The 11,008-nt window shown below is 46.2% G+C and overlaps 1 long non-coding RNA gene across 1 annotated transcript; it reads right to left on the minus strand.

Moving 5' to 3' along the window:
• Positions 1–8,699: 8,699 nt before the first annotated feature.
• Positions 8,700–10,273, minus strand: LOC123403809. Its single transcript, XR_006611562.1, has 2 exons — positions 9,846–10,273; positions 8,700–9,340 (listed from the first exon to the last, which is right to left on the minus strand). It is a non-coding gene; the product is annotated as an uncharacterized LOC123403809 (long non-coding RNA).
• Positions 10,274–11,008: the final 735 nt, after the last annotated feature.

The raw sequence follows: 11,008 nt of genomic DNA on the forward strand, positions 1-11,008 counted from the left end.
ACTCCTCCCACCAAACCAAGTCCAACTCGGTTTGGGGGGGGAGTCCTCCCCCCCTTGGCTCGGCCGACCCCTTGGGAGTCCCTTGGACCCCAAGGCAAGGTCCCCCTCCCTCCTCCTATATATATGGGGATTTTAGGGCAGATTTGAGACGACTTTCTCACGGCTGCCCGACCACATACCTCCATAGTTTTTCCTCTAGATCGCGTTTCTGCGGAGCTCGGGCGGAGCCCTGCTGAGACGAGATCATCACCAACCTCCGGAGCGCGGTCACGCTGCCGGAGAACTCTTCTACCTCTCCGTCTCTCTTGCTGGATCAAGAAGGCCGAGATCATCGTCGAGCTGTACGTGTGGTGAACGCGAAGGTGTCGTCCGTTCGGTACTAGATCGTGGGACTGATCGCGGGATTGTTCGTGGGGCGGATCGAGGGACGTGAGGACGTTCCACTACATCAACCGCGTTCTCTAAACGCTTCTGCTGTACGATCTACAAGGGTACGTAGGTCACTCATCCCCTCTCGTAGATGGACATCACCATGATAGGTCTTCGTGCGCGTAGGAAAATTTTTGTTTCCCATGCGACGTTCCCCAACAGTAACACCATCTACTCCTTCCTTATAAAGGTGAGGATCATCCCAAAAGTAGTGTCTCAAATAAAAGAAGAATTTCTTCTTTTGTTGATAGGTGAAACTGGGTGGTATGTATTTGGCTACGATATAGTTTGCATAATTGGCATACCACGGTGCACTATGTGAAGTGCGGATGACACTTAATTGCTCATCAGGAAAGCTATCATCAATTGGTGGTGGGTCATCAAGGACATTCTCTAGCCTAGACAAGTTATCTGCTACAGGGTTATCAGCACCCTTTCGGTCAACGACGTGCAAATCAAATTCCTGTAGCAGGAGAACCCATCTGATCATCCTAGGCTTAGCGTCCTTCTTCTCCATGAGCTACTTAATAGCAGCATGATCAGAGTGAATAGTGACTTTGGAGTCAACTATGTAAGATCTGAACTTTTCACATGCAAACACGACTGCTAAAAATTCCTTTTCCGTAGTGGCATAGTTTCTTTGGGCACTATTTAGAGTTTTACTAGCGTCGTGAATGACATTCAACTTCTTGTCAACTCTTTGTCCTAGAACAGCACCAACAGCGTAATCACTAGCGTCACACATGATTTCAAAGGGCAAGTTCTAGTCAGGTGGTTGAACAATAGGTGCGGTTATCAAAGCTTTCTTAAGTATTTCGAAAGCTTCCTCACAATCCTCATCAAAAACAAAAGGAACATCCTTCTGCAAGAGGTTGGTAAGAGGCCTAGAAATCTTAGAGAAGTCTTTAATGGACCTTCTATAGAAACCAGCATGACCTAAGAAACTTCATATACCTCTGATATCTGTGGGGCAAGGCATTTTCTCAATTGCATCAACCTTAGCCTTATCAACTTCAATGCCTCTTTCAGAGATTTTGTGTCCTAAGACGATACCTTCATTAACTATAAAGTGGCACTTCTCCCAATTCAAGATGAGGTTGGTTTCTTCGCATCTCTGTAAGACTCGATCAAGGTTGCTGAGGCAATCATCAAAGGAAGACCCGTAAACGGAGAAGTCATCCATGAAAACCTCGACAATCTTTTCACAAGAGTCAGAGAATATAGCCATCATACATCTTTGGAAGGTGGCACGTGCATTACATAAGCCAAAAGGCATACGTCTATAGGCAAAGGTACCGAAAGGGCAGGTGAAAGTGGTTTTCTCTTGATCAAATTATGCAACAGGTATTTGCGAGAAACCTGAATAACCGTCTAGAAAGCAGAAGTGTGTGTGTTTTGATAGCCTTTCTAGCATTTGGTCGATGAACGACAAAGGATTATAATCTTTCCTGGTTGCCTTGTTCAGTTTCCGGAAGTCTATCACCATTCTATAGCCGGTAATAATCCTTTGTGGGATTAGTTCATCCTTATCATTAGGAACGACGGTGATACCTCCCTTCTTAGGTACGCAATGTACTAGACTTACCCAATCACTATGAGCAACAGGATAAATGATTCCTCCTTCTAGAAGCTTTAATATTTCTTTTCTAACAACCTCTTTCATCTTAGGATTTAATCTCCTTTGATGATCAGCAACTGGTTTAAAGTCAGGATCGGTTTTAATCTTGTGCTGACATAGAGTAGGACTAATACCCTTAAGATCATCAAGAGTATATCCAATAGCAGCACGGTGCTTCCTCAGAGTTCTTAGAAACTTCTACTCTTCGTGCTCTGAGAGGAGGGCACTAATAATGACAGGATATATCTCCTTCTCATCAAGATAGGCATACTTAAGAGTATCAGACAACTGTTTAAGCTCGAACACAGGATCACCCTTTGGTGGGGGAGGATCCCCAAGCAGTTCAACAGGCAGATTATTCTTGAGAATAGGATATTGTTCTAAGACAATTTTATCTATCTCATCTCTCTCCTTCATATGCATATCATTTTCATGCTCAAGAAGGTATTGCTCTAAAGGATCTGTAGGAGGTACGGCAATAGAGGCAAGAACAATAATTTCATCTCTACCAGACGACTCTTTTTCATGAGGTTGTCTTGCAAACTTGGAGAAGTTAAATTCATGAGACACACCCTCGAAACTTACTGTGACAGTCTGCTTAATGCAATCAATGTGAGCATTGACAGTGTTGAGAAATTGTCTACCAAATATGATGGGACAGAAGCTATCTTGTGCAGTACCAAGGACGAGGAAATCAGTAGGATACTTCATCTTACCACACAGGACTTCTACGTCTCTCACAATTCCCACAGGGCAGATAGTGTCTCTATTAGCTAGCGTAATAGTGACATCAATGGGTTCTAACTCAGCAGGTGCAATCTCATCTTTGATTTCATCATAGAGAGAATGGGGTATTGCACTAACACTAGCTCCCATATCACATAAACCATGGTAACAGTGATCTCCTATCTTAACAGAAACAACGGGCAGGCCAAGTACAGGTCCGTGCTTGTCTTTCACGTGAGGTTTAGCAATTCTAGTGGAGTCCTCACAGAATTTAATAACATGCCCGTCTATGTCTTCGGCTAAGAGATCTTTGATAATAGAAACACTAGGTTCAACTCTAATCTCCTCAAGGGGTGCAAGTGGTCTAATGTAACCCATACGTATCAAAGTTGGAGCTTTAGAATAATCCTTTATCCTAGCAGGGTATGGTGGTTTCTTAGTGTAAGCACAAGGAACAACAGGATTATGATTTTCTCCTCAACTAGATTGGTTTTGGCTATGTTGCTTTCTACAGGAGGATGATATTTAAACCACTTCTCTTTGGGAAGATCAACATGAGAAGAAAAATATTCACATAGAGAAGCTACTATCTCAGAGTCAACTCCATACTTAGCGCTAAAATCTCTAGAAGTGTTTGTCTCAACAAAAGATTTAACGCAATAAAACTGGAAATTCATACCTGACTCCTTACCTTCCTCTAGCTCCCAATCTTCAAAGTTGCGTTTGATTCTCTCCAATATATTCCACTTGTGATCAATATCCTTCTTCATAAAAGAACCGGCACAAGAAGTGTCAAGCATGGTACGATCTTCATGAGAAAGCCGAGCATAAAAGTTTTGAGTGATGATTTCTCTCGAGAGCTCATGATTGGGGCATGAATATATCATTGATTTAAGCCTCCCCCAAGCTTGAGCTATGCTTTCCCTGTCACTAGGTCAAAAGTTACAAATAAAGTTCCGATCACGATGTACTAAATGCATAGGATAGAACTTTTGATGAAATTCCAATTTCAACCGATTGTAGCCCCATGATCCAGCATCATCACATAGCATATACAATGTCAACGCCTTATCCTTCAAAGATAAAGGAAAGAATTTCTTCTTTACCTCATCCTCGGGCAAACCTGCAAGCTTAAATAAACCACAAACTTCATCTACATAGATTAGATGAAAGTCTGGATGTGAAGATCCATCTCCTGTAAAAGGATTAGCCAGCAGTTTCTCAAGCATACCCAAAGGAATTTCATAAAAGATATTTTCAGTAGGTACCTCAGGTTGAGGAGAAACTCCCCGTGCTTCCGTTCGTGGTGAAGATACCCCGAACAAACTCCTCAAAGGAAGAGTTTCCATAGTGACAAGTGACAACAAATTTCAGCATCGTATAAAAATGTTTCCTTACCAATTTCCACTTACCAAAGGCGCTTCACTCCCAGGCAACGACGCCAGAAAAGAGTCTTGATGACCCAAAAGTATAGGGGATCAATCGTAGTCCTTTCGGTAAGTAAGAGTGTCAAACCCAACGAGGAGCAGAAGGCTCTGATAAACGGATTTCAGCAAGGTAATAACTGCAAGCACTGAAAGTAGCGGTAACAAGTGATTGTGTACCGAGGTGAAACGTAGCAAGCAAAGAGTAACAAGTAACAAGTAGTAGCAACGGTGCAACAAGTGGCCCAATCCCTTTTGTAGCAAGGGACAAGCCAGAACAAAGTCTTATAGGAGGAAAAACGCTCCCGAGGACACACGGGAATTTCTGTCATGCTAGTTTCATCATGTTCATATGATTCGCGTTCGTTACTTTGATAGTTTGATATGTGGGTGGACCGGCGCTTGGGTACTGTCCTTACTTGGACAAGCATCCCACTTATGATTAACCTCTCTCGAAAGCATCCGCAACTACAAAACAAGAATTAAGACAAAGTCTAACCATAACATTAAACTAGTGGATCCAAATCAGCCCCTCACGAAGCAACGTATAGACTGGGGTTTAAGCTTCTGTCACTCCAGCAACCCATCATCTACTTACTACTTCCCAATGTCTTCCTCTAGGCCCAAATATGGTGAAGTGTTATGTAGTCGACGTTCACATAACACCACTAGAGGAAAAACAACATACAGCATATCAAAATACCGAACGAATATCAAATTCACATGACTATTATCAGCATGACTTATCCCATGTCCTCAGGAACAAAAGTAACTACTCACAATACATAATCATAATCATGAGCAGAGGTGTAATGAATAGCATCAAGGATCTGAACATACAATCTTCCACCAAATAATCCAACTAGCATCAACTACAAAGAGTAATCAACACTACTAGCAACCTTACAAGTACCAATCGGAGTTGCGAGACGAAGATTGGTTACAAGAGATGAACTAGGGATTGGAGAGGAGATAGTGATGATGAAGATGTTGATGAAGATGCCTCCCCTCCGACGAGAGGAGTGTTGGTGATGACGATGGCGACGATTTCCCCCTCCGGGAGGGAAGTTTCCCCGGCAGGATCGTCCTGCCGGAGCTCTAGATTGGATCTGCTCAAGTTCCGCCTCGTGGTGGCGGCGAAACCACGAAAAAGCTCCCTTATGATTTTTTCCATACCAGGACTCTTCATATAGCAAAAGAGGGGGGCTAGTGGGCCTTCACGCAACCCACAAGCCTGCCCTGCGCCACCAGGGGGGTGGTGGCGGTGGGCAAGCTTGTGGGGCCCTGGTGGCCCCCTCCGGTAGTTCTTTTGACCAGTATTTTTAATATATTCCAGAAAAAATCCACGTAAATTTTCAGGGCATTTGGAGATGTGCAGAATAGTGGACTAGGATTTTCTCCTTTTCCAGTCCAGAATTCCAGCTGCCTGAATTCTCCCTCTTCTAATAATCTTTGCAAAATAAGAGAGAAAAGGTATAAATATGGTACCACAAGTAATATAACAGCCCAAAAAGCAATAAATATCAACATGAAAGCATGATGCAAAATGGACGTATCAACCCACAATCATGCATAACGCTCCCTCTTGGAGTTACAATATACTACTCGGCCAAAGCAATAAAAAGCAACGGAGAACATGCATGAATTACTCAAGAACATAATATAAAAGGAGAACCGAATATATAACTCATCACAATCTGAACACAATCTTATAATCCATCGGATCCCAGCAAACCAAGCATATCAACATAAAGGTAAATTACATAGATGCCTTGATCATGTAGGACAGCTCACAAGGGTTAAGCATTGAAGCACAAGATTGGAGAGAAGAAATCACATAGCTACTCGTCAAGGACTCATGGTCCAAGGAGGACTACTCACGGCACGTTCAGGAAGCGTCCATGGTGGTGGAGAAGCTCCCGGAGGTCAATCCTCCCTCCGGCAAGGTGCCGGGAAGAGGTCTTCTGGTGCTCCCGATCTGAGAAGCGTTGCAGCGGCGAAACGATGGAGAAATTCGCGATTTTGGATCTGTTGATAGGGTTTTCAGTCGAAGAGGTAAATATAGGCCGAAGGAGGGCACCAGAGGGGGTGGGCCCCACCCAGGCGGCCTGGTGGCGCAACCAGGAGGTGGCCCGCGCAAGGTGGCCGCCTGGGCAAGCCCTGGCTCCCCCCTATCCCCACTTGATGCTTCGTGAAGCTTCCGTCACGCTGATTTTTATATATTTTTCTCGGGATTTTTGGGGCTCTGTAAATTGGGGTAAAAGTCCCTTTAAAAAAGATATCAGCACACAGAAACTGGCACTGGGTGCACTGAGTTAGTAGGTTAGTCCAAATAGGTGTAAAAATGTATGAAAGTGTAGCAAAACACATAATAATGTCACCCAAAAGATCATGGAACAAACAAAAATTATAGATACGTTTGGGACGTATCACGTAGTCATCTCGCGCCTATTTCAGGGCGGTCTCGGCGGCGGCGGTAATGGCGAGGTGCTCCTACTTGACGGCAGGAGCCCCGGCTCCGTCTTAGGCCTGACGAGACGGGAGGAAGAGCCGGGCTCATTGATGACGATGCCGGTGCTATGCGTACGCTTCCCCAACAGCGTCTCCTGCGGCTCCGGCTTGACGAGGAGCAACGCCGGCGATCCGGAGGAGCGGGAGCGGGAGCCGGAGCCGCGGATGACGAGGACGTCGCCGTCTCCATCCGCCTCGACGTCTAGGAGCTGCCGCGACGGCGGGAGAAGGTTGGCGGCGGTGGGTAGTCGTACCTGGGCGTGTTGCCACCCTCGATGTGCTTGAGGACGACCTCCAATGTTCGGCCGGGGACGCCCCACCATTGGCGCCGTCCCTCGGAGTTGTGTCAGCCGCGGGGCTCAACCCCGTTGGTGGCGGCGAGCTGATCGGCGTGACGACGCTCGAAGTACGTCGTCCACATCGCATTGCTGTCGGGGGCGTACCGCGGGAGGTTGCGCGAGCTCTCCGGCAGGCCGGAGCCGATGCGCGCTATCTCCGCACGTCGATCGGCTCCAGTGGGCGGTGGTGGCAACGGGACGCCGCTGGCGCTCAGCCTCCAGGACCCCGGCACCCGCATGTTCGGCGGCGCCGGGTAGTCCGCCTCGTAGAGGAGGCGGGCCTCGTCCTCGCGGAGGTGCTGGCGGCCGAAGCCATTGGCGGCCGCACCGTCATCGGGGTAGCGTTCGGCCATCTCTTTCGGGGGGAGAAGGGGCCAGTGGCGAAGATGAAGAGGATAGAGCGTCGGTGGGAGAGGTGTGCGGCCACCGACGGGGGGAGGTCGCCTTATATAGCGCGGGCGGGCTGGAACACGGAGCGGCGGCGTGCGAACGCATGGAACCGACAGGACGTGCGTCGCCCCGCGCCTTCACTCCGTCGCCCGTGAGGAATCAATGGAAGGCTGACCGGGCGGCGCAGCCTTGGCATTGATTCCCACGGGAAACAAGGCGACGAGAACGACGACTACGCGCCCGAGTCGCTCACTTGGCGGGTCCACTTGTTTTCGCGCCAAAAACATTTCCGCCAACGCCCCCGGGCGCCCCCTAGCACGCTGGGTTCGGGCTGAGGCTGCCGGGGCCAATTTTGGCCCGAGCCGGCGAAAAACGGGCTCCTGAGGGTGTGACTGGGCCGTTTTTCACCTGCCGTCGGAAAAAATGGCCCGGAGGGCTTGTTGGGGACGCGGCTGGAGATGCTCTTAATACACATAACGACTCCCAGTTTGAATAAGGTATGAGCTAACAGCCTCCTAGAACTTACTTAATGAGCTGAAACTTGTACCTTCTTCCAATCCATCAAACACCTGGCAAATAAAAGGTATTAGCTACCCTGACACTACAATACTTTGACAGCCGAAACTAGTTATTGTAAATCAATTAAGATTACAGTAGTACACCACAAACCAATATCCATAGTCCATGCTCCAGACAAAAGAAGAAATGTGTGAGCTAAAATTTCTCTATCCCACTTAAGTATATTTTGGCTTTCATCGATATGTCCACGAGGTTCAATTCTGGCGCATAAACTTCCTATAAGCATATAATCATCCATTGGACTGCAGAAAACAAGAATAACACAATAGGGAAAAGGGATAATTGGCATAGAACAATGTCACACCTAGGGTCCATATTGCCTCAATACCCTAGGGCTCATACATATAGGGAATCAAAACCAAGGACTCATACAAATAGGAACTAAAAAGGAATGGAGATAGGCTGAAGAACTTACGTCGCTTCCTGCGGTCGCTTTGGTCGTCAGAATCGCCTGAGGACACGAGGTAGAGGGGGTGGCGCACAGCGGCGCACCTCATGCGAACAGAGATGAGATTGGGGTGATTGCACCACCGGGGCACATCACCACCGCATCACTACAAGACCATCGTCACACCACCAATACACCACCAGAGCAGCAGAGCCGCTGGAGACCAGGAGGAGCACGAGGGCGCCGGGTCAGAGGAGCAGGGCCTGAAGAGCTTAATGAGAATGATGCAAAGCTTCTAAAACTGCATGCCCATGATCTTTACCAGGTTAACATGATACTGAACAATGTGCCGATCATGCGTTTCGCTGAGCAGAATGGTGTCACAGTACAGTGGACTGGATTTCCTGTTGGTTACACTCCTGCTAGTAGTGCTGATGATTCTAGCATTAACCATTTAAAGTTTGAGGTCTTGGTCCATGACTATGAAAGTAGAAATGTAGAAATCATCAGTACTGGTGAAGAAGGATCTGCTGTCATCTCAGAGATGTACAAGCTGGGGATGATCGAAGATATATTTATCTTTAAGTTTTAAGGGTCCAATTATTGACTGGTGGTGACTTGCAAACAGAGAATCAATTCATTTCTGAAATCTGGTGCATCTTGGACTCAACGACTTCACAAACGTGGGTTGCAGCTCCATGTGATGCAATTGGCCACAAGAAATTGGCATCCTGGTTATGCATTCCTTGCTGGTTCAAGTCTGATAAAAGGTACTGCCGTCTGGACCTTGTTCTATTGGCAGTGGATGGTTTGTGTGCTACTTCTCCGACCCTTGGATCCTGGTGTTAACTGCCAATGCACGCAATGAAGCCCTTGGTTCAGGTGCATGATGTTTGAGTGGCATTCACTACTCAGAGAGATCAGAGAACCGACAGCTCTGCATACAGAACAGCACATGTGAAACTACATACGGAATAGGCATGAAAATTTGCTCTAATTACAGCAGATAAAAAAAGAATACGTTCTTATAATAGACAGTTGATTAGGGATAAGAAGGGATGGTCTCTTCCTGGTCAAGGCAAGGCACCCAAGACCATCAACTCAAACACAAACCAACTTCTCCTTCTGGTCGGAGCTACAGGAGCACACAGCACAATGCTCACCCAAACAGAGAAGGTGGCATCTTCCTTTTCTTCAGATTGAAATGTTCTAGAATATGGGTAATCAAATTCTCCTTTAACATATTGCTGAATCATTCTACGACCATGAGCTTTCTATCATGACCATGATAAACTACTACTCAATAATATATTACTGCAGTGCTGACAGGTGAAGAAACACTGAAAAATATGCAAGAAAATCATGGCGCTTCAAGGTGAATTTCAGTTAAAAGTCCAGTTGTGGTTTAGGGAGCGTAGGAGACGTGGGCTGTTTGCTCTCACCTGCAGCTTGCGGAAGTGCGAAACCTAGGAGCGGAGACCTCTTCTTGCCGCCGCCGCTGGTTCTTGGCTGTTGGTTCTATTCTAGCAGATGTTTCTGCCCTGGGTGTGTGTTCGTCCGGAAATCAAGATCCACCGAGACAGAGAAGCGGAGTGGAGGCAGGGTTAGAGGCCACCGGTCCTGTAAAGCCTAGCTCGTGGAGGACCCAGGGAGAGGAAGGAGGGGAGTCACCGCCTCAGGCAAAGGGGAGTGGTCGCCGTCGAGCTGCACATCGCCGGAAGGGGGCGGGAGGAGGCGAGGTCAGGGAAGAATCTTTGGACGACGGCCCAAGTTCACGCCCGGTCTCTCAAGCCTTCGACGACGCTGGGATAGTCCCACCTGGGAACATTACAAACATTACGACGAGTTTATAATATCGAAGCTTCACAGATTGCTCGCCGAGTTCGGTGGCGCGAACTTGTAACCCAGATGATGAGGGGGCAATTTAAAGTCACTGCTGGCCCGGTCGTGTCGGCCCGCAACCCAATTACAAGCGGGGAGCAGGCTTCTGTGCCCGCTCGTGTCGGCCCCTAGCCCAATTACAAGTGGGGAGAAGCAGACTTTCATTTTTATTTTTCTGATTCTATTTTTTATTCGTACTCTGCTCAGATTTCTATAATCATTCATGAGAGCCACTACATAGCGGTGTTGTTTCCGTCATACATCAAGCGTGACATCAACAAAGATTTTTTTAATATTGAATTTTCATGTAAAATTACAAACATAAAAACATAGTGTAAATTATAAATAAAATGTGATTTTTCTGGTCTTATGACCTATATTTTTGTTTTCTTATTTCAAATTTTTGATAGTGAATCAATATAAACGTATCTATTTACATTTCAAATCTAATTTATTTATGAAATGGTCGTAAAATTACCTCGGATGAGAAATAATTTAATCTGCACCCTGGGTGATGAATAGAGTTTCTATAAAAATATATATATATATATATATATATATATATATATATATATATATATTATATATGTATGTATGTATATTATATATATATAGTCTATTCGTCATCCAGGGTGAAGAACAAGTAATTCTTTACCCCGGTGTATAACCTCTCAAAATATATTTCTTGTTGGATGTCATAATTTTACCTCACACGCTCCTTGCA

Source organism: Hordeum vulgare, chromosome 6H, assembly GCF_904849725.1.
Source record: "Hordeum vulgare subsp. vulgare chromosome 6H, MorexV3_pseudomolecules_assembly, whole genome shotgun sequence".
Lineage (NCBI taxonomy): Eukaryota > Viridiplantae > Streptophyta > Magnoliopsida > Poales > Poaceae > Hordeum > Hordeum vulgare.